This window comes from Leiobunum rupestre, chromosome 10 (genome assembly GCF_980474605.1).
Source record: "Leiobunum rupestre chromosome 10, qqLeiRupe1.1.hap1, whole genome shotgun sequence".
NCBI classification, from domain to species: Eukaryota; Metazoa; Arthropoda; class Arachnida; order Opiliones; family Sclerosomatidae; genus Leiobunum; species Leiobunum rupestre.
This window is the reverse complement of record NC_143393.1, coordinates 40,385,568-40,408,250: the sequence shown is the minus strand read 5'-3', so window position 1 is coordinate 40,408,250 and position 22,683 is coordinate 40,385,568. Positions and strand designations below refer to the sequence as shown.

General features: G+C 41.9%; 63 non-coding genes across 63 annotated transcripts; all 63 read left to right on the top strand.

Annotated features, from left to right (window-relative positions):
* Positions 1 to 2,231: 2,231 nt before the first annotated feature.
* On the top strand, positions 2,232 to 2,304 carry TRNAA-AGC (transfer RNA alanine (anticodon AGC)). The gene has a single exon. It is a non-coding gene; the product is annotated as a tRNA-Ala (tRNA).
* An 893-nt stretch (positions 2,305 to 3,197) lies between these two features.
* Positions 3,198 to 3,270, top strand: TRNAA-AGC (transfer RNA alanine (anticodon AGC)). The gene has a single exon. It is a non-coding gene; the product is annotated as a tRNA-Ala (tRNA).
* Positions 3,271 to 3,335: 65 nt separating this feature from the next.
* On the top strand, positions 3,336 to 3,408 carry TRNAA-AGC (transfer RNA alanine (anticodon AGC)). The gene has a single exon. It is a non-coding gene; the product is annotated as a tRNA-Ala (tRNA).
* Positions 3,409 to 3,473: 65 nt separating this feature from the next.
* On the top strand, positions 3,474 to 3,546 carry TRNAA-AGC (transfer RNA alanine (anticodon AGC)). Its single transcript has one exon. It is a non-coding gene; the product is annotated as a tRNA-Ala (tRNA).
* A 66-nt stretch (positions 3,547 to 3,612) lies between these two features.
* Positions 3,613 to 3,685, top strand: TRNAA-AGC (transfer RNA alanine (anticodon AGC)). Its single transcript has one exon. It is a non-coding gene; the product is annotated as a tRNA-Ala (tRNA).
* Positions 3,686 to 4,026: 341 nt separating this feature from the next.
* On the top strand, positions 4,027 to 4,099 carry TRNAA-AGC (transfer RNA alanine (anticodon AGC)). The gene has a single exon. It is a non-coding gene; the product is annotated as a tRNA-Ala (tRNA).
* Positions 4,100 to 4,164: 65 nt separating this feature from the next.
* TRNAA-AGC (transfer RNA alanine (anticodon AGC)) lies at positions 4,165 to 4,237 on the top strand. The gene has a single exon. It is a non-coding gene; the product is annotated as a tRNA-Ala (tRNA).
* Positions 4,238 to 4,302: 65 nt separating this feature from the next.
* TRNAA-AGC (transfer RNA alanine (anticodon AGC)) lies at positions 4,303 to 4,375 on the top strand. The gene has a single exon. It is a non-coding gene; the product is annotated as a tRNA-Ala (tRNA).
* A 65-nt stretch (positions 4,376 to 4,440) lies between these two features.
* TRNAA-AGC (transfer RNA alanine (anticodon AGC)) lies at positions 4,441 to 4,513 on the top strand. The gene has a single exon. It is a non-coding gene; the product is annotated as a tRNA-Ala (tRNA).
* Positions 4,514 to 4,578: 65 nt separating this feature from the next.
* Positions 4,579 to 4,651, top strand: TRNAA-AGC (transfer RNA alanine (anticodon AGC)). Its single transcript has one exon. It is a non-coding gene; the product is annotated as a tRNA-Ala (tRNA).
* A 65-nt stretch (positions 4,652 to 4,716) lies between these two features.
* On the top strand, positions 4,717 to 4,789 carry TRNAA-AGC (transfer RNA alanine (anticodon AGC)). The gene has a single exon. It is a non-coding gene; the product is annotated as a tRNA-Ala (tRNA).
* A 65-nt stretch (positions 4,790 to 4,854) lies between these two features.
* Positions 4,855 to 4,927, top strand: TRNAA-AGC (transfer RNA alanine (anticodon AGC)). Its single transcript has one exon. It is a non-coding gene; the product is annotated as a tRNA-Ala (tRNA).
* Positions 4,928 to 4,993: 66 nt separating this feature from the next.
* On the top strand, positions 4,994 to 5,066 carry TRNAA-AGC (transfer RNA alanine (anticodon AGC)). The gene has a single exon. It is a non-coding gene; the product is annotated as a tRNA-Ala (tRNA).
* A 203-nt stretch (positions 5,067 to 5,269) lies between these two features.
* TRNAA-AGC (transfer RNA alanine (anticodon AGC)) lies at positions 5,270 to 5,342 on the top strand. Its single transcript has one exon. It is a non-coding gene; the product is annotated as a tRNA-Ala (tRNA).
* A 66-nt stretch (positions 5,343 to 5,408) lies between these two features.
* Positions 5,409 to 5,481, top strand: TRNAA-AGC (transfer RNA alanine (anticodon AGC)). Its single transcript has one exon. It is a non-coding gene; the product is annotated as a tRNA-Ala (tRNA).
* Positions 5,482 to 5,962: 481 nt separating this feature from the next.
* Positions 5,963 to 6,035, top strand: TRNAA-AGC (transfer RNA alanine (anticodon AGC)). Its single transcript has one exon. It is a non-coding gene; the product is annotated as a tRNA-Ala (tRNA).
* A 66-nt stretch (positions 6,036 to 6,101) lies between these two features.
* Positions 6,102 to 6,174, top strand: TRNAA-AGC (transfer RNA alanine (anticodon AGC)). Its single transcript has one exon. It is a non-coding gene; the product is annotated as a tRNA-Ala (tRNA).
* A 66-nt stretch (positions 6,175 to 6,240) lies between these two features.
* TRNAA-AGC (transfer RNA alanine (anticodon AGC)) lies at positions 6,241 to 6,313 on the top strand. Its single transcript has one exon. It is a non-coding gene; the product is annotated as a tRNA-Ala (tRNA).
* Positions 6,314 to 6,379: 66 nt separating this feature from the next.
* On the top strand, positions 6,380 to 6,452 carry TRNAA-AGC (transfer RNA alanine (anticodon AGC)). Its single transcript has one exon. It is a non-coding gene; the product is annotated as a tRNA-Ala (tRNA).
* Positions 6,453 to 6,655: 203 nt separating this feature from the next.
* TRNAA-AGC (transfer RNA alanine (anticodon AGC)) lies at positions 6,656 to 6,728 on the top strand. Its single transcript has one exon. It is a non-coding gene; the product is annotated as a tRNA-Ala (tRNA).
* A 202-nt stretch (positions 6,729 to 6,930) lies between these two features.
* Positions 6,931 to 7,003, top strand: TRNAA-AGC (transfer RNA alanine (anticodon AGC)). Its single transcript has one exon. It is a non-coding gene; the product is annotated as a tRNA-Ala (tRNA).
* Positions 7,004 to 7,347: 344 nt separating this feature from the next.
* On the top strand, positions 7,348 to 7,420 carry TRNAA-AGC (transfer RNA alanine (anticodon AGC)). Its single transcript has one exon. It is a non-coding gene; the product is annotated as a tRNA-Ala (tRNA).
* Positions 7,421 to 7,486: 66 nt separating this feature from the next.
* TRNAA-AGC (transfer RNA alanine (anticodon AGC)) lies at positions 7,487 to 7,559 on the top strand. The gene has a single exon. It is a non-coding gene; the product is annotated as a tRNA-Ala (tRNA).
* A 66-nt stretch (positions 7,560 to 7,625) lies between these two features.
* TRNAA-AGC (transfer RNA alanine (anticodon AGC)) lies at positions 7,626 to 7,698 on the top strand. Its single transcript has one exon. It is a non-coding gene; the product is annotated as a tRNA-Ala (tRNA).
* Positions 7,699 to 7,901: 203 nt separating this feature from the next.
* On the top strand, positions 7,902 to 7,974 carry TRNAA-AGC (transfer RNA alanine (anticodon AGC)). The gene has a single exon. It is a non-coding gene; the product is annotated as a tRNA-Ala (tRNA).
* Positions 7,975 to 8,040: 66 nt separating this feature from the next.
* On the top strand, positions 8,041 to 8,113 carry TRNAA-AGC (transfer RNA alanine (anticodon AGC)). The gene has a single exon. It is a non-coding gene; the product is annotated as a tRNA-Ala (tRNA).
* Positions 8,114 to 8,315: 202 nt separating this feature from the next.
* On the top strand, positions 8,316 to 8,388 carry TRNAA-AGC (transfer RNA alanine (anticodon AGC)). The gene has a single exon. It is a non-coding gene; the product is annotated as a tRNA-Ala (tRNA).
* Positions 8,389 to 8,732: 344 nt separating this feature from the next.
* On the top strand, positions 8,733 to 8,805 carry TRNAA-AGC (transfer RNA alanine (anticodon AGC)). The gene has a single exon. It is a non-coding gene; the product is annotated as a tRNA-Ala (tRNA).
* Positions 8,806 to 8,871: 66 nt separating this feature from the next.
* Positions 8,872 to 8,944, top strand: TRNAA-AGC (transfer RNA alanine (anticodon AGC)). Its single transcript has one exon. It is a non-coding gene; the product is annotated as a tRNA-Ala (tRNA).
* A 203-nt stretch (positions 8,945 to 9,147) lies between these two features.
* TRNAA-AGC (transfer RNA alanine (anticodon AGC)) lies at positions 9,148 to 9,220 on the top strand. The gene has a single exon. It is a non-coding gene; the product is annotated as a tRNA-Ala (tRNA).
* Positions 9,221 to 9,285: 65 nt separating this feature from the next.
* On the top strand, positions 9,286 to 9,358 carry TRNAA-AGC (transfer RNA alanine (anticodon AGC)). The gene has a single exon. It is a non-coding gene; the product is annotated as a tRNA-Ala (tRNA).
* Positions 9,359 to 9,562: 204 nt separating this feature from the next.
* On the top strand, positions 9,563 to 9,635 carry TRNAA-AGC (transfer RNA alanine (anticodon AGC)). Its single transcript has one exon. It is a non-coding gene; the product is annotated as a tRNA-Ala (tRNA).
* Positions 9,636 to 10,394: 759 nt separating this feature from the next.
* TRNAA-AGC (transfer RNA alanine (anticodon AGC)) lies at positions 10,395 to 10,467 on the top strand. The gene has a single exon. It is a non-coding gene; the product is annotated as a tRNA-Ala (tRNA).
* Positions 10,468 to 10,809: 342 nt separating this feature from the next.
* On the top strand, positions 10,810 to 10,882 carry TRNAA-AGC (transfer RNA alanine (anticodon AGC)). Its single transcript has one exon. It is a non-coding gene; the product is annotated as a tRNA-Ala (tRNA).
* A 65-nt stretch (positions 10,883 to 10,947) lies between these two features.
* On the top strand, positions 10,948 to 11,020 carry TRNAA-AGC (transfer RNA alanine (anticodon AGC)). The gene has a single exon. It is a non-coding gene; the product is annotated as a tRNA-Ala (tRNA).
* A 66-nt stretch (positions 11,021 to 11,086) lies between these two features.
* TRNAA-AGC (transfer RNA alanine (anticodon AGC)) lies at positions 11,087 to 11,159 on the top strand. The gene has a single exon. It is a non-coding gene; the product is annotated as a tRNA-Ala (tRNA).
* A 65-nt stretch (positions 11,160 to 11,224) lies between these two features.
* Positions 11,225 to 11,297, top strand: TRNAA-AGC (transfer RNA alanine (anticodon AGC)). The gene has a single exon. It is a non-coding gene; the product is annotated as a tRNA-Ala (tRNA).
* A 65-nt stretch (positions 11,298 to 11,362) lies between these two features.
* On the top strand, positions 11,363 to 11,435 carry TRNAA-AGC (transfer RNA alanine (anticodon AGC)). The gene has a single exon. It is a non-coding gene; the product is annotated as a tRNA-Ala (tRNA).
* Positions 11,436 to 11,500: 65 nt separating this feature from the next.
* TRNAA-AGC (transfer RNA alanine (anticodon AGC)) lies at positions 11,501 to 11,573 on the top strand. The gene has a single exon. It is a non-coding gene; the product is annotated as a tRNA-Ala (tRNA).
* A 342-nt stretch (positions 11,574 to 11,915) lies between these two features.
* On the top strand, positions 11,916 to 11,988 carry TRNAA-AGC (transfer RNA alanine (anticodon AGC)). The gene has a single exon. It is a non-coding gene; the product is annotated as a tRNA-Ala (tRNA).
* Positions 11,989 to 12,053: 65 nt separating this feature from the next.
* TRNAA-AGC (transfer RNA alanine (anticodon AGC)) lies at positions 12,054 to 12,126 on the top strand. Its single transcript has one exon. It is a non-coding gene; the product is annotated as a tRNA-Ala (tRNA).
* A 65-nt stretch (positions 12,127 to 12,191) lies between these two features.
* On the top strand, positions 12,192 to 12,264 carry TRNAA-AGC (transfer RNA alanine (anticodon AGC)). Its single transcript has one exon. It is a non-coding gene; the product is annotated as a tRNA-Ala (tRNA).
* Positions 12,265 to 12,329: 65 nt separating this feature from the next.
* On the top strand, positions 12,330 to 12,402 carry TRNAA-AGC (transfer RNA alanine (anticodon AGC)). Its single transcript has one exon. It is a non-coding gene; the product is annotated as a tRNA-Ala (tRNA).
* Positions 12,403 to 12,468: 66 nt separating this feature from the next.
* Positions 12,469 to 12,541, top strand: TRNAA-AGC (transfer RNA alanine (anticodon AGC)). The gene has a single exon. It is a non-coding gene; the product is annotated as a tRNA-Ala (tRNA).
* A 65-nt stretch (positions 12,542 to 12,606) lies between these two features.
* On the top strand, positions 12,607 to 12,679 carry TRNAA-AGC (transfer RNA alanine (anticodon AGC)). Its single transcript has one exon. It is a non-coding gene; the product is annotated as a tRNA-Ala (tRNA).
* Positions 12,680 to 12,883: 204 nt separating this feature from the next.
* On the top strand, positions 12,884 to 12,956 carry TRNAA-AGC (transfer RNA alanine (anticodon AGC)). The gene has a single exon. It is a non-coding gene; the product is annotated as a tRNA-Ala (tRNA).
* Positions 12,957 to 13,298: 342 nt separating this feature from the next.
* On the top strand, positions 13,299 to 13,371 carry TRNAA-AGC (transfer RNA alanine (anticodon AGC)). The gene has a single exon. It is a non-coding gene; the product is annotated as a tRNA-Ala (tRNA).
* Positions 13,372 to 13,989: 618 nt separating this feature from the next.
* Positions 13,990 to 14,062, top strand: TRNAA-AGC (transfer RNA alanine (anticodon AGC)). Its single transcript has one exon. It is a non-coding gene; the product is annotated as a tRNA-Ala (tRNA).
* A 65-nt stretch (positions 14,063 to 14,127) lies between these two features.
* On the top strand, positions 14,128 to 14,200 carry TRNAA-AGC (transfer RNA alanine (anticodon AGC)). The gene has a single exon. It is a non-coding gene; the product is annotated as a tRNA-Ala (tRNA).
* A 65-nt stretch (positions 14,201 to 14,265) lies between these two features.
* Positions 14,266 to 14,338, top strand: TRNAA-AGC (transfer RNA alanine (anticodon AGC)). Its single transcript has one exon. It is a non-coding gene; the product is annotated as a tRNA-Ala (tRNA).
* A 65-nt stretch (positions 14,339 to 14,403) lies between these two features.
* On the top strand, positions 14,404 to 14,476 carry TRNAA-AGC (transfer RNA alanine (anticodon AGC)). The gene has a single exon. It is a non-coding gene; the product is annotated as a tRNA-Ala (tRNA).
* A 66-nt stretch (positions 14,477 to 14,542) lies between these two features.
* Positions 14,543 to 14,615, top strand: TRNAA-AGC (transfer RNA alanine (anticodon AGC)). Its single transcript has one exon. It is a non-coding gene; the product is annotated as a tRNA-Ala (tRNA).
* Positions 14,616 to 14,680: 65 nt separating this feature from the next.
* Positions 14,681 to 14,753, top strand: TRNAA-AGC (transfer RNA alanine (anticodon AGC)). Its single transcript has one exon. It is a non-coding gene; the product is annotated as a tRNA-Ala (tRNA).
* Positions 14,754 to 14,957: 204 nt separating this feature from the next.
* On the top strand, positions 14,958 to 15,030 carry TRNAA-AGC (transfer RNA alanine (anticodon AGC)). The gene has a single exon. It is a non-coding gene; the product is annotated as a tRNA-Ala (tRNA).
* Positions 15,031 to 15,372: 342 nt separating this feature from the next.
* TRNAA-AGC (transfer RNA alanine (anticodon AGC)) lies at positions 15,373 to 15,445 on the top strand. The gene has a single exon. It is a non-coding gene; the product is annotated as a tRNA-Ala (tRNA).
* A 619-nt stretch (positions 15,446 to 16,064) lies between these two features.
* TRNAA-AGC (transfer RNA alanine (anticodon AGC)) lies at positions 16,065 to 16,137 on the top strand. The gene has a single exon. It is a non-coding gene; the product is annotated as a tRNA-Ala (tRNA).
* Positions 16,138 to 16,616: 479 nt separating this feature from the next.
* On the top strand, positions 16,617 to 16,689 carry TRNAA-AGC (transfer RNA alanine (anticodon AGC)). Its single transcript has one exon. It is a non-coding gene; the product is annotated as a tRNA-Ala (tRNA).
* Positions 16,690 to 18,629: 1,940 nt separating this feature from the next.
* Positions 18,630 to 18,711, top strand: TRNAL-AAG (transfer RNA leucine (anticodon AAG)). Its single transcript has one exon. It is a non-coding gene; the product is annotated as a tRNA-Leu (tRNA).
* A 67-nt stretch (positions 18,712 to 18,778) lies between these two features.
* Positions 18,779 to 18,860, top strand: TRNAL-AAG (transfer RNA leucine (anticodon AAG)). The gene has a single exon. It is a non-coding gene; the product is annotated as a tRNA-Leu (tRNA).
* A 69-nt stretch (positions 18,861 to 18,929) lies between these two features.
* Positions 18,930 to 19,011, top strand: TRNAL-AAG (transfer RNA leucine (anticodon AAG)). The gene has a single exon. It is a non-coding gene; the product is annotated as a tRNA-Leu (tRNA).
* A 69-nt stretch (positions 19,012 to 19,080) lies between these two features.
* On the top strand, positions 19,081 to 19,162 carry TRNAL-AAG (transfer RNA leucine (anticodon AAG)). The gene has a single exon. It is a non-coding gene; the product is annotated as a tRNA-Leu (tRNA).
* Positions 19,163 to 20,867: 1,705 nt separating this feature from the next.
* Positions 20,868 to 20,949, top strand: TRNAL-AAG (transfer RNA leucine (anticodon AAG)). The gene has a single exon. It is a non-coding gene; the product is annotated as a tRNA-Leu (tRNA).
* A 69-nt stretch (positions 20,950 to 21,018) lies between these two features.
* On the top strand, positions 21,019 to 21,100 carry TRNAL-AAG (transfer RNA leucine (anticodon AAG)). Its single transcript has one exon. It is a non-coding gene; the product is annotated as a tRNA-Leu (tRNA).
* Positions 21,101 to 22,683: the final 1,583 nt, after the last annotated feature.

The window sequence follows — 22,683 nt, the reverse complement described above, 5'->3', positions numbered from 1 at the left end:
TGTATTTTATATATATCATTTGGTTGCTTTGGTAATTTAATAACGTTTTGCGTCTAAAGTTGGTTTTTTGTTCTATTGATATTGGAAATTTGTTTAATGCAATAACATTTGTAATATTTATAATTAAAACAAAAAATAATCTACTGGTTGGGATAGCACCGGGATAACATTTTTTTGAAGTACGCTTTTGATGGCGAAATATCAATGAGTACCGTGTCCAGTAGTTAATACACCCAAGAGATTTTTCCGAGGAGAGGTATATTTTGGCAAGCTTGCCAACTTGTTTACTTTAAATTACAAATAATAAATTTCATCACAGCTTCTATGACGTTAAACACTGCGCACAACATATTGATTTTCTAGTCAAGGTTCGTTAGCTTGCATGGCATGACTCCGACTGTAGACTAAACTAAACTGTTCCAATTTCACTGTTGAAGTTGTGGATTCTTTAATCAAACTGTTGGATGGATTATCGGGTAAATATTTTGATAGGCGAGCTGTTGGTAAAGGTAGAAATCATCCTAGTAGTGGAATAACGTCAAACGTCACCTTGTTAATGTCTTTTTCAGTTAAATTAATAACTCCCGCAGTTTTACCAAACTGACCAAACACTTTGGTCTGCGATAACTTCATACATTAACATTGTGTTAGAGGCTACGGTTTCTTTTTCAATTTTGAAGGTCATATGGCACATGCTTCCTGCTCTACGAAACTCTGACCCATTCGGTGGTTCGACTATGGCTCTAGTGATATTCTGAGTTCTATATTCTCCTAATGTAAACTCGTACTTATATTCCAATAATTGATAATTATCTCCTTTTACACTTTGGTATTGAGTATTGAACAGATATCTGAACAGTGGTTTTTCCAAATTAATTTCGCCAATTTTCCATAGAAAAAGAGCAGTTAATTTGATTAGTATTTACCGTGAGTAACTGATCTTCTTCATTTATAGGCCCTAAATTTAAATCACTTTCATCTAAACATTTTAAAGCGGAATTTTTCAATAAGAAAGACTCGTTGATCCATGAAAAATATGTGCAATTTGAAAGCAGTCATAAAGGGTGGTGAAAAATGAAAAGGAACTGTTATAGTTTGTGATGAAAGGGTCCATTTCAGTTTAATTCCGTATTCAATCATACTGGCATCTCATTGAGGACCAAACTCCGCTAAAACATTAAATAGAAATTTTCTCGGAGCTAAATCTCTTTATGTTTTGTAGTTGGATTACAGCTTCCATGGAACACCCATCAGTTTCTTTGGAAATTATATATAAACCTTGAGATGTGTTCAGAGAGACTGAAGATCCACTAGGAATTACAGTGCGTCCGCTAGATATAACTAAATCCAGACCTTGGACAAGTCCAGCAATGGGAGTTCCACTCTGGGACTGCAGTTTTATAGAGGGGGGGTTCGTAAATAAGGAACAATTGAAGGAGCTGGTGGAGGATAAGTATATAGAAAACGGATATCCCCAAGCAGTACAAAGCTGGCCGAGTCTGTAGCAAACACTTTCATTTCCGGATTTTGTGATCTATATTTTGGTTTTACCAGCAGGTAGTTTTACATTTGATTCGATGAAAGCTAAGCTATAATAATCTTCATTTACTGCAGTTTTCTTAAATTTCTTTAAATCGGTGAAAATGTTCCTAAATTGTATTTTGAGAAGCATTTTCAAGGGGGCGTAGCTCAGATGGTAGAGCGCTCGCTTAGCATGCGAGAGGTACTGGGATAGATGCCCAGCACCTCCAGTGTTCTTAAATTTCTTTAAATCGGTGAAAGTGATCTTAAATTGTATTTTGAGAAGCATTTGCAATGGGGGCGTAGCTCAGATGGAAGAGCGCTCGCTTAGCATGCGAGAGATAATGGGATCGATGCCCAGCGCTTCCAGTTTTCTTAAATTTCTTTAAATCGGTGAAAATGTTCTTAAATTGTATTTTGAGAAGCATTCTCAAGGGGGAGAAGCTCAGATGGTAGAGCGCTCGCTTAGCATGCGAGAGGTACTGGGATCGATGCCCAGCACCTCCAGTTTTCTTAAATTTCTTTAAATCGGTGAAAATGTTCTTAAATTGTATTTTGAGAAGCATTTTCAAGGGGGCGTAGCTCAGATGGAAGAGCCATCGCTTAGCATGCGAGAGGTACTGGTATCGATGCCCAGCGCCTCCAGTTTTCTTAAATTTCTTTAAATCGGTGAAAATGTTCTTAAATTGTATTTTGAGAAGCATTTTCAAGGGGGCGTAGCTCAGATGGAAGAGCACTCGCTTAGCATGCGAGAGGTACTGGGATCGATGCCCAGCGCCTCCAGTTTTCTTTAATTTCTTTTAATCGGTGAAAATGTTCTTAAATTGTATTTTGAGAAGCATTTTCAAGGGGGCATAGATCAGATGGTAGAGCGCTCGCTTAGCATGCGAGAGGTACTGGGATCGATGCCCAACGCCGCCATGTTTCTTAAATTTCTTTAAATACGATGAAATTTTCTTAAATTGTATTTTGAGAAGCATTTCTAAGGGGGCGTAGCTCAGACGGTAGAGCGCTCGATTAGCATGCGAGAGGAACTGAGATCGATGCCCAGCGATTCCAGTTTTCTTAAATTTCTTTAAATCGGTGAAAATGTTCTTATAATGTATTTTGAGAAGCATTCTCAAGGGGGCGTAGCTCAGATAGTAGAGCGCTCGCTTAGCATGCGAGAGGTACTGGGATCGATGCCCTGCGCCTCCAGTTTTCTTAAATTTCTTTAAATACGAAGAAATGTTCTTAAATTGTATTATGAGAAGCATTTTTAAGGGGGCGTAGCTCAGACGGTAGAGCGCTCGCTTAGCATGCGAGAAGTACTGGGATCGATGCCCAGCGCTTCCATTTTTCTTAAATTTCTTTAAATACGATGAAATGTTCTTAAATTGTATTTTGAGAAGCATTTTCAATTGGGGGAAGCTCAGATGGTAGAGCGCTCGCTTAGCACGTGAGAGGTTCTGCGAAAGATGCCCAGCACCTCCAGTTTTCTTAAATTTCTTTAAATCGGTGAAAATGTTCTTAAATAAATATTTTAGAAGCATTTTCAATTGGGCGTAGCTCAGATGGTAGAGCGCTCGCTTAGCATGCGAGAGGTACTGGGATCGATGCCCAGCGCCTCCAGTTTTCTTAAATTTCTTTAAATACGGTAAAAATGTTCTTAAATTATATTTTAGAAGCATTTTCAAGGGGGCGTAGCTCAGATGGTAGAGCGCTCGCTTAGCATGCGAGAGGTACTGGGATCGATGCCCAGCGCCTCCAGTTTTCTTAAATCTCTTTAAATACGGTAAAAATGTTCTTAAATTATATTTTAGAAGCATTTTCAAGGGGGCGTAGCTCAGATGGTAGAGCGCTCGCTTAGCATGCGAGAGGTACTGGGATCGATGCCCAGCGCCTCCAGTTTTCTTAAATCTCTTTAAATACGGTAAAAATGTTCTTAAATTATATTTTAGAAGCATTTTCAAGGGGGCGTAGCTCAGATGGTAGAGCGCTCGCTTAGCATGCGAGAGGTACTGGGATCGATGCCCAGCGCCTCCAGTTTTCTTAAATTTCTTTAAATACGGTAAAAATGTTCTTAAATAAATATTTTAAAAGCAGTTCCAAGGGGGCGTAGCTCAGATGGTAGAGCGCTCGCTTAGCATACGAGAGGTACTGGGATCGATACCCAGCGCCTCCAGTTTTCTTAAATTTCTTTAAATACGGTAAAAATGTTCTTAAATAAATATTTTAGAAGCATTTTCAAGGAACGTAGCTCAGATGGTAGAGCGCTCGCTTAGCATGCGAGAGGTACTGGGGTCGATGCCCAGCATCTCCAGTTTTCTTAAATTTCTTTAAATACGGTAAAAATGTTCTTAAATAAATATTTTATAAGCATTTTCAAGGAACGTAGCTCAGATGGAAGAGCGCTCGCTTAGCATGCGAGAGGTACTAGGGTCGATGCCCAGCGCCTCCAGTTTTCTTAAATCTCTTTAAATACGGTAAAAATGTTCTTAAATTATATTTTAGATGCATTTTCAAGGGGGCGTAGCTCAGATGGTAGAGCGCTCGCTTAGCATGTGAGAGGTACTGGGATCGATGCCCAGCGCCTCCAGTTTTCTTAAATCTCTTTAAATACGGTAAAAATGTTCTTAAATTATATTTTAGAAGCATTTTCAAGGGGGCGTAGCTCAGATGGTAGAGCGCTCGCTTAGCATGCGAGAGGTACTGGGATCGATGCCCAGCGCCTCCAGTTTTCTTAAATCTCTTTAAATACGGTAAAAATGTTCTTAAATTACATTTTAGAAGCATTTTCAAGGGGGCGTAGCTCAGATGGTAGAGCGCTCGCTTAGCATGCGAGAGGTACTGGGATCGATGCCCAGCGCCTCCAGTTTTCTTAAATCTCTTTAAATACGGTAAAAATGTTCTTAAATTATATTTTAGAAGCATTTTCAAGGGGGCGTAGCTCAGATGGTAGAGCGCTCGCTTAGCATGCGAGAGGTACTGGGATCGATGCCCAGCGCCTCCAGTTTTCTTAAATCTCTTTAAATACGGTAAAAATGTTCTTAAATTATATTTTAGAAGCATTTTCAAGGGGGCGTAGCTCAGATGGTAGAGCGCTCGCTTAGCATGCGAGAGGTACTGGGATCGATGCCCAGCGCCTCCAGTTTTCTTAAATCTCTTTAAATACGGTAAAAATGTTCTTAAATTATATTTTAGAAGCATTTTCAAGGGGGCGTAGCTCAGATGGTAGAGCGCTCGCTTAGCATGCGAGAGGTACTGGGATCGATGCCCAGCGCCTCCAGTTTTCTTAAATCTCTTTAAATACGGTAAAAATGTTCTTAAATTATATTTTAGAAGCATTTTCAAGGGGGCGTAGCTCAGATGGTAGAGCGCTCGCTTAGCATGCGAGAGGTACTGGGATCGATGCCCAGCGCCTCCAGTTTTCTTAAATTTCTTTAAATACGGTAAAAATGTTCTTAAATAAATATTTTAAAAGCAGTTCCAAGGGGGCGTAGCTCAGATGGTAGAGCGCTCGCTTAGCATACGAGAGGTACTGGGATCGATGCCCAGCGCCTCCAGTTTTCTTAAATTTCTTTAAATACGGTAAAAATGTTCTTAAATAAATATTTTAGAAGCATTTTCAAGGAACGTAGCTCAGATGGTAGAGCGCTCGCTTAGCATGCGAGAGGTACTGGGGTCGATGCCCAGCGCCTCCAGTTTCCTTAAATCTCTTTAAATACGGTAAAAATGTTCTTAAATTATATTTTAGAACCAATTTCAAGGGGGCGTAGCTCAGATGGTAGAGCGCTCGCTTAGCATGCGAGAGGTACTGGGATCGATGCCCAGCGCCTCCAGTTTTCTTAAATTTCTTTAAATACGGTAAAAATTTTCTTAAATAAATATTTTAAAAGCAGTTCCAAGGGGGCGTAGCTCAGATGGTAGAGCGCTCGCTTAGCATACGAGAGGTACTGGGATCGATGCCCAGCGCCTCCAGTTTTCTTAAATTTCTTTAAATACGGTAAAAATGTTATTAAATAAATATTTTAGAAGCATTTTCAAGGAACGTAGCTCAGATGGTAGAGCGCTCGCTTAGCATGCGAGAGGTACTGGGGTCGATGCCCAGCGCCTCCAGTTTTCTTAAATCTCTTTAAATACGGTAAAAATGTTCTTAAATTATATTTTATATGCATTTTCAAGGGGGCGTAGCTCAGATTATGGAGCGCTCGCTTAGCATGCGAGAGGTACTGGGATCGATGCCCAGCGCCTCCAGTTTTCTTAAATTTCTTTAAATACGGTAAAAATGTTCTTAAATAAATATTTTAAACGCAGTTCCAAGGGGGCGTAGCTCAGATGATAGAGCGCTCGCTTAGCATACGAGAGGTACTCGGATCGATGCCCAGCGCCTCCAGTTTTCTTAAATTTCTTTAAATACGGTAAAAATGTTCTTAAATAAATATTTTTGAAGCATTTTCAAGGGGGCGTAGCTCAGATGGTAGAGCGCTCGCTTAGCATACGAGAGGTACTGGGATCGATGCCCAGCGCCTCCAGTTTTCTTAAATTTCTTTAAATACGGTAAAAATGTTCTTAAATAAATATTTTAAAAGCATTTTCAAGGGGGCGTAGCTCAGATGGTAGAGCGCTCGCTTAGCATGCGAGAGGTACTGGGATCGATGCCCAGCGCCTCCAGTTTTCTTAAATTTCTTTAAATACGGTAAAAATGTTCTTAAATAAATATTTTTGAAGCATTTTCAAGGGGGCGTAGCTCAGATGGTAGAGCGCTCGCTTAGCATGCGAGAGGTACTGGGATCGATGCCCAGCGCTTCCAGTTCTCTTAAATTTCTTTAAATACGGTAAAAATGTTCTTAAATAAATATTTTAAAAGCATTTTCAAGGGGGCGTAGCTCAGATGGTAGAGCGCTCGCTTAGCATGCGAGAGGTACTGGGATCGATGCCCAGCGCCTCCAGTTTTCTTAAATTTCTTTAAATACGGTAAAAATGTTCTTAAATAAATATTTTAGAAGCATTTTCAAGGAACGTAGCTCAGATGGTAAAGCGCTCACTTAGCATGCGAGAGGTATTTGGGTCGATGCCCAGCGCCTCCAGTTTTCTTAAATCTCTTTAAATACGGTAAAAATGTTCTTAAATTATATTTTAGAAGCATTTTCAAGGGGGCGTAGCTCAGATGGTAGAGCGCTCGCTTAGCATGCGAGAGGTACTGGGATCGATGCCCAGCGCCTCCAGTTTTCTTAAATTTCTTTAAATACGGTAAAAATGTTCTTAAATAAATATTTTAGAAGCATTTTCAAGGAACGTAGCTCAGATGGTAGAGCGCTCGCTTAGCATGCGAGAGGTACTGGGGTCGACGCCCAGCGCCTCCAGTTTTCTTAAATCTCTTTAAATACGGTAAAAATGTTCTTAAATTATTTTTATATGCATTTTCAAGGGGGCGTAGCTCAGATGGTAGAGCGCTCGCTTAGCATGCGAGAGGTACTGGGATCGATGCCCAGCGCCTCCAGTTTTCTTAAATTTCTTTAAATACGGTAAAAATGTTCTTAAATAAATATTTTAAAAGCAGTTCCAAGGGGGCGTAGCTCCGATGATAGAGCGCTCGCTTAGCTTACGAGAGGTACTGGGATCGATGCCCAGCGCCTCCAGTTTTCTTAAATTTCTTTAAATACGGTAAAAATGTTCTTAAATAAATATTTTAGAAGCATTTTCAAGGGGGCGTAGCTCAGATGGTAGAGCGCTCGCTTAGCATACGAGAGCTACTCTGATCGATGCCCAGCGCCTCCAGTTTTCTTAAATTTCTTTAAATACGGTAAAAATGTTCTTAAATAAATATTTTTGAAGCATTTTCAAGGGGGCGTAGCTCAGATGGTAGAGCGCTCGCTTAGCATACGAGAGGTACTGGGATCGATGCCCAGCGCCTCCAGTTTTCTTAAAGTTCTTTAAATACGGTAAAAATGTTCTTAAATAAATATTTTAAAAGCAGTTCCAAGGGGGCGTAGCTCAGATGGTAGAGCGCTCGCTTAGCATACGAGAGGTACTGGGATCGATGCCCAGCGCCTCCAGTTTTCTTAAATTTCTTTAAATACGGTAAAAATGTTCTTAAATAAATATTTTAGAAGCATTTTCAAGGGGGCGTAGCTCAGATGGTAGAGCGCTCGCTTAGCATGCGAGAGGTACTGGGATCGATGCCCAGCGCCTCCAGTTTTCTTAAATTTCTTTAAATACGGTAAAAATGTTCTTAAATAAATATTTTAGAAGCATTTTCAAGGAACGTAGCTCAGATGGTAAAGCGCTCACTTAGCATGCGAGAGGTATTTGGGTCGATGCCCAGCGCCTCCAGTTTTCTTAAATCTCTTTAAATACGGTAAAAATGTTCTTAAATTATATTTTAGAAGCATTTTCAAGGGGGCGTAGCTCAGATGGTAGAGCGCTCGCTTAGCATGCGAGAGGTACTGGGATCGATGCCCAGCGCCTCCAGTTTTCTTAAATTTCTTTAAATACGGTAAAAATGTTCTTAAATAAATATTTTAAAAGCAGTTTCAAGGGGGCGTAGCTCAGATGGTAGAGCGCTCGCTTAGCATACGAGAGGTACTGGGATCGATGCCCAGCGCCTCCAGTTTTCTTAAATTTCTTTAAATACGGTAAAAATGTTCTTAAATAAATATTTTAGAAGCATTTTCAAGGAACGTAGCTCAGATGGTAGAGCGCTCGCTTAGCATGCGAGAGGTACTGGGGTCGATGCCCAGCGCCTCCAGTTTTCTTAAATCTCTTTAAATACGGTAAAAATGTTCTTAAATTATTTTTATATGCATTTTCAAGGGGGCGTAGCTCAGATGGTAGAGCGCTCGCTTAGCATGCGAGAGGTACTGGGATCGATGCCCAGCGCCTCCAGTTTTCTTAAATTTCTTTAAATACGGTAAAAATGTTCTTAAATAAATATTTTAAAAGCAGTTCCAAGGGGGCGTAGCTCAGATGATAGAGCGCTCGCTTAGCTTACGAGAGGTACTGGGATCGATGCCCAGCGCCTCCAGTTTTCTTAAATTTCTTTAAATACGGAAAAAATGTTCTTAAATAAATATTTTAGAAGCATTTTCAAGGGGGCGTAGCTCAGATGGTAGAGCGCTCGCTTAGCATACGAGAGGTACTCGGATCGATGCCCAGCGCCTCCAGTTTTCTTAAATTTCTTTAAATACGGTAAAAATGTTCTTAAATAAATATTTTTGAAGCATTTTCAAGGGGGCGTAGCTCAGATGGTAGAGCGCTCGCTTAGCATACGAGAGGTACTGGGATCGATGCCCAGCGCCTCCAGTTTTCTTAAATTTCTTTAAATACGGTAAAAATGTTCTTAAATAAATATTTTAAAAGCATTTTCAAGGGGGCGTAGCTCAGATGGTAGAGCGCTCGCTTAGCATGCGAGAGGTACTGGGATCGATGCCCAGCGCCTCCAGTTTTCTTAAATTTCTTTAAATACGGTAAAAATGTTCTTAAATAAATATTTTAGAAGCATTTTCAAGGAACGTAGCTCAGATGGTAAAGCGCTCACTTAGCATGCGAGAGGTATTGGGGTCGATGCCCATAGCCTCCAGTTTTCTTAAATCTCTTTAAATACGGTAAAAATGTTCTTAAATTATATTTTAGAAGCATTTTCAAGGGGGCGTAGCTCAGATGGTAGAGCGCTCGCTTAGCATGCGAGAGGTACTGGGATCGATGCCCAGCGCCTCCAGTTTTCTTAAATCTCTTTAAATACGGTAAAAATGTTCTTAAATTATATTTTAGAAGCATTTTCAAGGGGGCGTAGCTCAGATGGTAGAGCGCTCGCTTAGCATGCGAGAGGTACTGGGATCGATGCCCAGCGCCTCCAGTTTTCTTAAAGTTCTTTAAATACGGTAAAAATGTTCTTAAATAAATATTTTAGAAGCATTTTCAAGGAACGTAGCTCAGATGGTAGAGCGCTCGCTTAGCATGCGAGAGGTACTGGGGTCGATGCCCAGCGCCTCCAGTTTTCTTAAATCTCTTTAAATACGGTAAAAATGTTCTTAAATAAATATTTTAAAAGCAGTTCCAAGGGGGCGTAGCTCAGATGGTAGAGCGCTCGCTTAGCATGCGAGAGGTACTGGGATCGATGCCCAGCGCCTCCAGTTTTCTTAAATTTCTTTAAATACGGTAAAAATGTTCTTAAATAAATATTTTAAAAGCATTTTCAAGGGGGCGTAGCACAGATGGTAGAGCGCTCGCTTAGCATGCGAGAGGTACTGGGATCGATGCCCAGCGCCTCCAGTTCTCTTAAATTTCTTTAAATACGGTAAAAATGTTCTTAAATAAATATTTTAAAAGCATTTTAAAGGGGGCGTAGCACAGATGGTAGAGCGCTCGCTTAGCATGCGAGAGGTACTGGGATCGATGCCCAGCGCCTCCAGTTTTCTTAAATTTCTTTAAATACGGTACAAATGTTCTTAAATAAATATTTTAGAAGCATTTTCAAGGAACGTAGCTCAGATGTTAGAGCGCTCACTTAGCATGCGAGAGGTATTGGGGTCGATGCCCAGCGCCTCCAGTTTTCTTAAATCTCTTTAAATACGGTAAAAATGTTCTTAAATTATATTTTAGAAGCATTTTCAAGGGGGCGTAGCTCAGATGGTAGAACGCTCGCTTAGCATGCGAGAGGTACTGGGATCGATGCCCAGCGCCTCCAGTTTTCTTAAATTTCTTTAAATACGGTAAAAATGTTCTTAAATAAATATTTTAAAAGCGGTTCCAAGGGGGCGTAGCTCAGATGATAGAGCGCTCGCTTAGAATACGAAAGGTACTGGGATCGATGCCCAGCGCCTCCAAATTTCTTAAATTTCTTTAAATACGGTAAAAATGTTCTTAAATAAATATTTTAAAAGCAGTTCCAAGGGGGCGTAGCTCAGATGGTAGAGCGCTCGCTTAGCATACGAGAGGTACTGGGATCGATGCCCAGCGCCTCCAGTTTTCTTCAATTTCTTTAAATTCGGTAAAAATTTTCTTAAATAAATATTTTAAAAACAGTTCCAAGGGGGCGTAGCTCAGATGGTAGAGCGCTCGATTAGCATACGAGAGGTACTGGGATCGATGCCCAGCGCCTCCAGTTTTCTTAAATTTCTTTAAATACGGTAAAAATGTTCTTAAATAAATATTTTAGAAGCATTTTCAAGGAACGTAGCTCAGATGGAAGAGCGCTCGCTTAGCATGCGAGAGGTACTGGGATCGGTGCCCAGCGCCTCCAGTTTTCTTAAATCTCTTTAAATACGGTAAAAATGTTCTTAAATTATATTTTAGAAGCATTTTCAAGGGGGCGTAGCTCAGATGGTAGAGCGCTCGCTTAGCATGCGAGAGGTACTGGGATCGATGCCCAGCGCCTCCAGTTTTCTTAAATTTCTTTAAATACGGTAAAAATGTTCTTAAATTATATTTTAGAAGCATTTTCAAGGGGGCGTAGCTCAGATGGTAGAGCGCTCGCTTAGCATGCGAGAGGTACTGGGATCGATGCCCAGCGCCTCCAGTTTTCTTAAATTTCTTTAAATACGGTAAAAATGTTCTTAAATAAATATTTTAAAAGCAGTTTCAAGGGGGCGTAGCTCAGATGGTAGAGCGCTCGCTTAGCATGCGAGAGGTACTGGGATCGATGCCCAGCGCCTCCAGTTTTCTTAAATCTCTTTAAATACGGTAAAAATGTTCTTAAATGATATTTTAGAAGCATTTTCAAGGGGGCGTAGCTCAGATGGTAGAGCGCTCGCTTAGCATGCGAGAGGTACTGGGATCGATGCCCAGCGCCTCCAGTTTTCTTAAATTTCTTTAAATACGGTAAAAATGTTCTTAAATTATATTTTACAAGCATTTTCAAGGGGGCGTAGCTCAGATGGTAGAGCGCTCGCTTAGCATGCGAGAGGTACTGGGATCGATGCCCAGCGCCTCCAGTTTTCTTAAATCTCTTTAAATACGGTAAAAATGTTCTTAAATTATATTTTAGAAGCATTTTCAAGGGGGCGTAGCTCAGATGGTAGAGCGCTCGCTTAGCATGCGAGAGGTACTGGGATCGATGCCCAGCGCCTCCATTTTTCTTAAATTTCTTTAAATACGGTAAAAATGTTCTTAAATAAATATTTTAAAAGCAGTTCCAAGGGGGCGTAGCTCAGATGATAGAGCGCTCGATTAGCATACGAGAGGTACTGGGATCGATGCCCAGCGCCTCCAGTTTTCTTAAATTTCTTTAAATACGGTAAAAATGTTCTTAAATAAATATTTTAGAAGCATTTTCAAGGAACGTAGCTCAGATGGAAGAGCGCTCGCTTAGCATGCGAGAGGTACTGGGGTCGATGCCCAGCGCCTCCAGTTTTCTTAAATCTCTTTAAATACGGTAAAAATGTTCTTAAATTATGTTTTAGAAGCATTTTCAAGGGGGCGTAGCTCAGATGGTAGAGCGCTCGCTTAGCATGCGAGAGGTACTGGGATCGATGCCCAGCGCCTCCAGTTTTCTTAAATCTCTTTAAATACGGTAAAAATGTTCTTAAATTATATTTTAGAAGCATTTTCAAGGGGGCGTAGCTCAGATGGTAGAGCGCTCGCTTAGCATGCGAGAGGTACTGGGATCGATGCCCAGCGCCTCCAGTTTTCTTAAATCTCTTTAAATACGGTAAAAATGTTCTTAAATTATATTTTAGAAGCATTTTCAAGGGGGCGTAGCTCAGATGGTAGAGCGCTCGCTTAGCATGCGAGAGGTACTGGGATCGATGCCCAGCGCCTCCAGTTTTCTTAAATTTCTTTAAATACGGTAAAAATGTTCTTAAATTATATTTTAGAAGCATTTTCAAGGGGGCGTAGCTCAGATGGTAGAGCGCTCGCTTAGCATGCGAGAGGTACTGGGATCGATGCCCAGCGCCTCCAGTTTTCTTAAATTTCTTTAAATACGGTAAAAATGTTCTTAAATAAATATTTTAAAAGCAGTTTCAAGGGGGCGTAGCTCAGATGGTAGAGCGCTCGCTTAGCATGCGAGAGGTACTGGGATCGATGCCCAGCGCCTCCAGTTTTCTTAAATCTCTTTAAATACGGTAAAAATGTTCTTAAATTATATTTTAGAAGCATTTTCAAGGGGGCGTAGCTCAGATGGTAGAGCGCTCGCTTAGCATGCGAGAGGTACTGGGATCGATGCCCAGCGCCTCCAGTTTTCTTAAATTTCTTTAAATACGGTAAAAATGTTCTTAAATAAATATTTTAAAAGCAGTTCCAAGGGGGCGTAGCTCAGATGATAGAGCGCTCGCTTAGCATACGAGAGGTACTGGGATCGATGCCCAGCGCCTCCAGTTTTCTTAAATCTCTTTAAATACGGTAAAAATGTTCTTAAATTATATTTTAGTAGCATTTTCAAGGGGGCGTAGCTCAGATGGTAGAGCGCTCGCTTAGCATGCGAGAGGTACTGGGATCGATGCCCAGCGCCTCCAGTTTTCTTAAATTTCTTTAAATACGGTAAAAATGTTCTTAAATAAATATTTTAAAAGCAGTTCCAAGGGGGCGTAGCTCAGATGATAGAGCGCTCGCTTAGCATACGAGAGGTACTGGGATCGATGCCCAGCGCCTCCAGTTTTCTTAAATTTCTTTAAATACGGTAAAAATGTTCTTAAATAAATATTTTAGAAGCATTTTCAAGGAACGTAGCTCAGATGGTAGAGCGCTCGCTTAGCATGCGAGAGGTACTGGGGTCGATGCCCAGCGCCTCCAGTTTTCTTAAATCTCTTTAAATACGGTAAAAATGTTCTTAAATTATATTTTAGAAGCATTTTCAAGGGGGCGTAGCTCAGATGGTAGAGCGCTCGCTTAGCATGCGAGAGGTACTGGGATCGATGCCCAGCGCCTCCAGTTTTCTTAAATTTCTTTAAATACGGTAAAAATGTTCTTAAATAAATATTTTAAAAGCATTTTCAAGTGGGCGTAGCTCAGATGGTAGAGCGCTCGCTTAGCATGCGAGAGGTACTGAGATCGATGCCCAGCGCCTCCAGTTTTCTTAAATTTCTTTAAATACGGTAAAAATGTTCTTAAATAAATATTTTAGAAGCATTTTCAAGGAACGTAGCTCAGATGGTAGAGCGCTCGCTTAGCATGCGAGAGGTATTGGGGTCGATGCACAGCGCCTCCAGTTTTCTTAAATCTCTTTAAATACGGTAAAAATGTTCTTAAATTATATTTAAGAAGCATTTTCAAGGGGGCGTAGCTCAGATGGTAGAGCGTTCGCTTAGCATGCGAGAGGTATTGGGGTCGATGCCCAGCGCCTCCAGTTTTCTTAAATTTCTTTAAATACGGTAAAAATGTTCTTAAATAAATATTTTAGAAGCATTTTCAAGGAACGTAGCTCAGATGGAAGAGCGCTCGCTTAGCATGCGAGAGGTACTGGGGTCGATGCCCAGCGCCTCCAGTTTTTTTAAATCTCTTTAAATACGGTAAAAATGTTCTTAAATTATGTTTTAGAAGCATTTTCAAGGGGGCGTAGCTCAGATGGTAGAGCGCTCGCTTAGCATGCGAGAGGTACTGGGATCGATGCCCAGCGCCTCCAGTTTTCTTAAATCTCTTTAAATACGGTAAAAATGTTCTTAAATTATATTTTAGAAGCATTTTCAAGGGGGCGTAGCTCAGATGGTAGAGCGCTCGCTTAGCATGCGAGAGGTACTGGGATCGATGCCCAGCGCCTCCAGTTTTCTTAAATCTCTTTAAATACGGTAAAAATGTTCTTAAATTATATTTTAGAAGCATTTTCAAGGGGGCGTAGCTCAGATGGTAGAGCGCTCGCTTAGCATGCGAGAGGTACTGGGATCGATGCCCAGCGCCTCCAGTTTTCTTAAATTTCTTTAAATACGGTAAAAATGTTCTTAAATTATATTTTAGAAGCATTTTCAAGGGGGCGTAGCTCAGATGGTAGAGCGCTCGCTTAGCATGCGAGAGGTACTGGGATCGATGCCCAGCGCCTCCAGTTTTCTTAAATTTCTTTAAATACGGTAAAAATGTTCTTAAATAAATATTTTAAAAGCAGTTTCAAGGGGGCGTAGCTCAGATGGTAGAGCGCTCGCTTAGCATGCGAGAGGTACTGGGATCGATGCCCAGCGCCTCCAGTTTTCTTAAATCTCTTTAAATACGGTAAAAATGTTCTTAAATTATATTTTAGAAGCATTTTCAAGGGGGCGTAGCTCAGATGGTAGAGCGCTCGCTTAGCATGCGAGAGGTACTGGGATCGATGCCCAGCGCCTCCAGTTTTCTTAAATTTCTTTAAATACGGTAAAAATGTTCTTAAATAAATATTTTAAAAGCAGTTCCAAGGGGGCGTAGCTCAGATGATAGAGCGCTCGCTTAGCATACGAGAGGTACTGGGATCGATGCCCAGCGCCTCCAGTTTTCTTAAATCTCTTTAAATACGGTAAAAATGTTCTTAAATTATATTTTAGTAGCATTTTCAAGGGGGCGTAGCTCAGATGGTAGAGCGCTCGCTTAGCATGCGAGAGGTACTGGGATCGATGCCCAGCGCCTCCAGTTTTCTTAAATTTCTTTAAATACGGTAAAAATGTTCTTAAATAAATATTTTAAAAGCAGTTCCAAGGGGGCGTAGCTCAGATGATAGAGCGCTCGCTTAGCATACGAGAGGTACTGGGATCGATGCCCAGCGCCTCCAGTTTTCTTAAATTTCTTTAAATACGGTAAAAATGTTCTTAAATAAATATTTTAGAAGCATTTTCAAGGAACGTAGCTCAGATGGTAGAGCGCTCGCTTAGCATGCGAGAGGTACTGGGGTCGATGCCCAGCGCCTCCAGTTTTCTTAAATCTCTTTAAATACGGTAAAAATGTTCTTAAATTATATTTTAGAAGCATTTTCAAGGGGGCGTAGCTCAGATGGTAGAGCGCTCGCTTAGCATGCGAGAGGTACTGGGATCGATGCCCAGCGCCTCCAGTTTTCTTAAATTTCTTTAAATACGGTAAAAATGTTCTTAAATAAATATTTTAAAAGCATTTTCAAGTGGGCGTAGCTCAGATGGTAGAGCGCTCGCTTAGCATGCGAGAGGTACTGAGATCGATGCCCAGCGCCTCCAGTTTTCTTAAATTTCTTTAAATACGGTAAAAATGTTCGTAAATAAATATTTTAGAAGCATTTTCAAGGAACGTAGCTCAGATGGTAGAGCGCTCGCTTAGCATGCGAGAGGTATTGGGGTCGATGCACAGCGCCTCCAGTTTTCTTAAATCTCTTTAAATACGGTAAAAATGTTCTTAAATTATATTTAAGAAGCATTTTCAAGGGGGCGTAGCTCAGATGGTAGAGCGTTCGCTTAGCATGCGAGAGGTATTGGGGTCGATGCCCAGCGCCTCCAGTTTTCTTAAATCTCTTTAAATACGGTAAAAATGTTCTTAAATTATATTTTAGAAGCATTTTCAATGGGGCGTAGCTCAGATGGTAGAGCGCTCGCTTAGCATGCGAGAGGTATTGGGATCGATGCCCAGCGCCTCCAGTTTTCTTAAATTTCTTTAAATACGGTAAAAATGTTCTTAAATAAATATTTTAAAAACATTTTCAAGGGGGCGTAGCTCAGATGGTAGAGCGCTCGCTTAGCATGCGAGAGGTACTGGGGTCGATGCCCAGCGCCTCCAGTTTTCTTAAATCTCTTTAAATACGGTAAAAATGTTCTTAAATAAATATTTTAGAAGCATTTTCAAGGAACGTAGCTCAGATGGTAGAGCGCTCGCTTAGCATGCGAGAGGTACTGGGGTCGATGCCCAGCGCCTCCAGTTTTCTTAAATTTCTTTAAATCGGTAAAAATGTTCTTAAATAAATATTTTAGAAGCATTTTCAAGGGGGCGTAGCTCAGATGGTAGAGCGCTCGCTTAGCCTGCGAGAGGTACTGAGATCGATGCCCAGCACCTCCAGTTTCTTAAATTTCTTTATATCGGTGAAAATGTTCCTAAGTTGTATTTTGAGAAGCGTTTTCAATGGGGGCGTAGCTCAGATGGAAGAGCGCTCGCTTAGCATGCGAGAGGTACTGGGGTCGATGCCCAGCGCCTCCAGTTTCTTAAATTTCTTTAAATCGGTGAAAATGTTCCTAAGTTGTATTTTGAGAAGCATTTTCAATGGGGGCGTAGCTCAGATGGAAGAGCGCTCGCTTAGCATGCGAGAGGTACTGGGATCGATGCCCAGCGCCTCCAGTTCTTACATTTCTTTAAATAATGTTAAAAATGTTTTTAAATTTTATTTTGAAAAGCATTCTCAAGGGGGCGAAGCTCAGATGGTAGAGCGCTCGCTTAGCATGCGAGAGGTACCGGGATATAGAGGGGTAACGTGGCCGAGCGGTCTAATACGCTTTTTTTTTTAGGAGAATGCGTTCGAGCTGTTGGAGAGTGCAGGTCGTTCGATTTTGCACTCCGTGTTTTCGCCGCGCTAAGCCTAAGCGGGGTTTTTTGCCAATTTATTTTTATTTCGGTTATTATTCGTGCGTTTAATTCAATAGTTTTTAATTTATTAATTTGGTAATCCCTCCTGGGTGTTTCTACCCAGGATGGACGCATTCAAGAGATCGGTTTTTATTGATTTTAAACGAAATCTACCAAGTTTTGAAGTTGTGTCTACGGCGGTGATTGCGAACTTTGGTCTCGATTGTGCTTCTGCTTTAGTTGTCTGTGATGAGGGTGGTTACATTCTCACCTTGAAGACTTTGGCCGATGTCGAGGGCGTTATAGATTCGGGCTTGGATATTGATGGTGAGATATATGAAATTTCAAGCGTTTCTGCGAAGACTGTGACTGTCGCCTTTTCGGACTTACCTGAGTTTGTGACTGATGAAGCCGTTTTATCCAAATTAACGTCACTTGGCTGTGAAATCAAGGGTCCGCTTGTTTGGCATAAAAAGGCATCATTCTATTGCGGACTTCGTGCCGTTCGTGTTACCTTACCTGAGAGTCTGTCATCATTACCATATCGCTTACGAGTTGCCGATGCTGTTGGTCGGGAGAAGTTTTACGCTGTCCGACATGATTCTCAGTTGAAAATATGTAATAAGTGTTATTCTCCTGACCATATTTATCGCCATTGTCCTGATTTCAAGTGCTTTAAGTGCCAGAAGCAGGGACATGTTGTTCGGGAGTGTCCTCTATGGCCCCGGATGGCATCCCGCGATTTAGAACCGGCGTCTGGCGGTGGTGGTGACGGTGAAGCGATGGTCGTCGATCCTGCCTCAGTCGCTATTCCTCAAGGTTCTCCGGTCCGGGCCGGTAGCGGTGAATCTTCCATCGTCGATGCCGGTGTCAAGTTTGATCCACGTCGGAGTGCTAAGCATTCGATGTCGTCAAGCGATGGCGATGTCGGTAAGAAGCTGTCTTCTTCTTCTGGCTCTGCTCCGAAAGTTCAAAGGGTTTCCGTTGCTATGCGTCTGCTCCCTTTCAAGGGTCATTGACGGCCTGAGTGGTGGCCTAAGGAGGTTGCTTGGCCGCCATCTTCAGAGAACGAATATTTTGCTCGGGTGTGTCGGTATCAGGGTCAGCCTGTTACCAGTCCTCTGTATAAGGACTTTGTGATCCCGGATGATTACGGTTTCAACGTATAAGTTACAAATTAATGGTGATGGATTTTCTTAATGTTTTGCGGCCTTTTCTGTGTTCTGTCGGTTCTAAGCCTTTGCTTCTCATTTTCAATAAGGAGTTTTTTTTTCGTTAATTTATTTCTTCTTAATCGTCTTTAATGCTGTTTATTATCTAATTTAGCCTATTTTTGTTCATGAATTCTTTCTACAACATGTACTGCCTAATAGTGTTTGATACGTTGCTTAATTTTTTTATTTCTCACTATTGTTTAATCAATATTATCTAATCGTTTTTCTTTCTTTATCGCTGTTCATTTTCGCGACCGATTTTTCAAATGTTACTTCGTATTTTTTTCTTGTTCTATTATCTTGTTGCATTTCGCTTTTTGTACCATACACGCGTCGTGTATTTTTTTAATGATATAATTAAAAAAAAAAAAAAGACGCTGGTTTAAGACACCAGTCTCTTCAGAGGCGTGGGTTCGAATCCCACCGTTGCCAACTTTTTTTTCCGTAATTCTCATAAAGGAGACCACTGAGTATCGTGGTTAAGTAAAGCTCATATAGAGGGGTAACGTGGCCGAGCGGTCTAAGGCGCTGGTTTAAGGCACCAGTCTCTTCGGAGGCGTGGGTTCGAATCCCACCGTTGCCAAATTTTTTTCCGTTTTACTCATAAAGGAGACCAATGAGGATCTAGGTTAATAGGGCTGAGATATAGGGGTAACGTGGCCGAGCGGTCTAAGGCGCTGGTTTAAGGCACCAGTCTCTACGGAGGCGTGGGTTCAAATCCTACCGTTGCCAAGTTTTTTTTCCGTTACTCTCATAAAGGAGACCACTGATTATCTAGGTTAAATAATGAACAGATAGCGGGGTAACGTGGCCGAGTGGTCTAAGGCGCTGGTTTAAGGCGTCAGTCTCTTCGGAGGCGTGGGTTCGAATCCCACCGTCGCAAAGTTTTTTTTCCGTAATTCTCATAAAGGAGACCACTGAGGATCTTGGTTAAATAAAGTTCATATAGAGGGGTAACGTGGCCGAGCGGTCTAAGGCGCTGGTTTAAGGCATCAGTCTCTTCAGAGGCGTGGGTTCAAATCCCAACGTTGCCAAGTTTTTTTTCCGTAATTTTCATAAAGGAGACCACTGAGGATCTAGGTTAAATAAAGCTCTTATATAGGGGTAACGTGGCCGAGTGGTCTAAGGCCCTGGTGCTACCCAGGATGGACGCATTCAAGAGATCGGTTTTTATTGATTTTAAACGAAATCTACCAAGTTTTGAAGTTGTGTCTACGGCGGTGATTGCGAACTTTGGTCTCGATTGTGCTTCTGCTTTAGTTGTCTGTGATGAGGGAGGTTACATTCTCACCTTGAAGACTTTGGCCGATGTCGAGGGCGTTATAGATTCGGGCTTGGATATTGATGGTGAGATATATGAAATTTCAAGCGTTTCTGCGAAGACTGTGACTGTCGCCTTTTCGGACTTACCTGAGTTTGTGACTGATGAAGCCGTTTTATCCAAATTAACGTCGCTTGGCTGTGAAATCAAGGGTCCGCTTGTTTGGCATAAAAAAGCATCATTCTATTGCGGACTTCGTACCGTTCGTGTTACCTTACCTGAGAGTCTGTCATCATTACCATATCGCTTACGAGTTGCCGATGCTGTTGGTCGGGAGAAGTTTTACGCTGTCCGACATGATTCTCAGTTGAAAATATGTAATAAGTGTTATTCTCCTGACCATATTTATCGCCATTGTCCTGATTTCAAGTGCTTTAAGTGCCAGAAGCAGGGACATGTTGTTCGGGAGTGTCCTTTATGGCCCCGGATGGCATCCCGTGGTTTGGAAGCGGCGTCTGGCGGTGGTGGTGACGGTGAAGCGATGGTCGTCGATCCTGCCTCAGTCGCTATTCCTCAAGGTTCTCCGGTCCGGGCCGGTAGCGGTGAATCTTCCATCGTCGATGCCGGTGTCAAGTTTGATCCACGTCGGAGTGCTAAGCATTCGATGTCGTCAAGCGATGGCGATGTCGGTAAGAAGCTGTCTTCTTCTTCTGGCTCTGCTCCGAAAGTTCAAAGGCTTCCCGTTGCTATGCGTCTGTACCCTTTCGAGGGTCATCGCCGGCCTGAGTGGTGGCCTAAGGAGGTTGCTTGGCCGCCATCTTCGGAGAACGAATATTTTGCTCGGGTGTGTCGGTATCAGGGTCAGCCTGTTACCAGTCCTCTGTATAAGGACTTTGTGATCCCGGATGATTACGGTTTCAAAGTATAAGTTACAAATTAATGGTGATGGATTTTCTTAATGTTTTGCGGCCTTTTCTGTGTTCTGTCGGTTCTAAGCCTTTGCTTCTCATTTTCAATAAGGAGTTTTTTTTCGTTAATTTATTTCTTCTTAATCGTTTTTAATGCTGTTTAATATCTAATTTTGCCTATTTTTGTTCATGAATTCTTTCTACAACATGTACTGCCTAATAGTGTTTGATACGTTGCTTTATTTTTTTATTTATCACTATTGTTTAATCAATATTATCTAATCGTTTTTCTTTCTTTATCGCTGTTCATTTTCGCGACCGATTTTTCAAATGTTACTTCGTATTTTTTTCTTGTTCTATTGTCTTGTTGCATTTCGCTTTTTGTACCATACACGCGTCGTGTATTCTTTTAATGATATAATTAAAAAAAAGTAAAAAAAAAGGCCCTGGTTTAAGGCACCAGTCTCTTCGGAGGCGTGGGCTCGAATCCCACCGTTGCCAACTTTTTTTTCCGTAATTCTCATAAAGGAGACCAATGAGGATCTAGGTTAAATAAAGCTCTTATAGCGGGGTAACGTGGCCGAGCGGTCTAAGGCGCTGGTTTAAGGCACCAGTCTCTTCGGAGGCGTGGGTTCGAATCCCACCGTTGCCAACTTTTTTTTCCGTAATTCTCATAAAGGAGACCACTGAGGATCTAGGTTAAATAAAGCTCATATAGGGGGGTAACGTGGCCGAGCGGTCTAAGGCGCTGGTGTAAGGCACCAGTCTCTTCGGAGGCGTGGGTTCGAATCCCACCGTTGCCAACTTTTTTTCCCGTAATTCTCATAAAGGAGACCACTGAGGATCTAGGTTAAATAAAGCTCATATTGAGGGGTAACGTGGCCGAGCGGGGGAGTCGCTGCTAGGTTTGGTTGTGAACGGTTCGTCTTTTTTCGCTCCGTTTTCGCTAAGCCTGTTTGCCGCCTTTAAGGTGTTATTTTAGTTCAAGTTTTTTTTTCTTCTCTGTTAAAACCTTTTTATCTAGTTTCGGTTTCTTGCGGGTGATTCCCCTCCTGGGTCTTCTGATCCAGGATGGATATTATTAAACGGTCGGTTTTTGTGGATTTTGAAGGAAAATTACCGAAGTTTGACGATGTTGCGGAGGCGGTGAAAATTCAATATGGTTTGGATGCGGTGAAATCTGTTGTTCCGTCCACGGGCGGCTACATTTTGGTATTTTCGTCTGAAACTTTGATTAATGATGCGATTGACACTGGGTTGGAGGTAGACAGCATTACTTATGCCATTTCGAGCGTCACCAAAAAAACTGTTACGGCAAATTTTTTGGGCCTTCCGGATTATGTTACTGATGAGGCGTTGCTGGCGAAGTTGACGATGATGGGCTGCGAAGTCAGAGGTACGATTTCGTGGCGGGAAAAAGCCGGGTTCTATTGTGGTATCCGATCAGTCCGTTTGACGCTCCCGGAAGGTAAATCAGCGTTACCTTACAGTCTTCGAGTTCCGGATGTCTTAAATAGAGAAAATTCTTACCGTGTCACTCATGAATCGCAAGTTAAAGTCTGTAATATGTGTCTAGCATCCGATCATTTATATAAGGATTGCCCTCAATTTATTTGCCGTAAATGTAAAACACAAGGTCATGCTGTGCGTAATTGCCCTACTTGGGAACGACCTTCAGTGGAGATGAAGGGACAGGAGCGTGGACAATCCCCTGTCATTGTCGCGGGGGGATCGATTGATCAATTCGCTGAGGGTCGTAAGGATGCCGTCGATGGTCCTGGTTCATTGGGTGCCGGACACGAAGACGTTCATATTGCCACTCCTAACGCAACGCCGATGTCTCAGGGAATGGGCGCCGACCAAGTGGGCCGCGTCAAACCGACTGGTGAAGCTCAAAGGGGCTCCAAGCACCGGATCTCATCTGGTGACACCGATTCAGCTACTAATCCGTCTACAGGTCCTCCGCACAAGATATTTCAGAAGTTGCCATCGGGTCAATGGACCCAAATTAATTTGAATCCAAATGCCGGTGAAAATTCTGACGATTAATGTAGGCGGTTTGCGCGATGTAGAGTAGATGCGAAAGTTGGTTTTGTGGGCGAAGCATTATGATGTGTTGTTGTTGCAAGAGACTCATTGGGAGGCGTCTCATGTAAGTACTTTTCGGACTTTTTTTTCGGGTGCGGTCTACGTGGACTTGAACTTGGACACCAAGTTTTGCGGTGTGGCAATTTGTATTTCGCGGTTACTTGATTTTAAAGAATGTAATTTGATAAGTTCTAACGAGGGCCGGTATATTTTTATTTCCGCTGAAATTGAAGGCGAGAAAGTTGATTTAGGTTCTGTTTATGCCCCAACCGATGCGGTCAATAGATCTATTTTTATG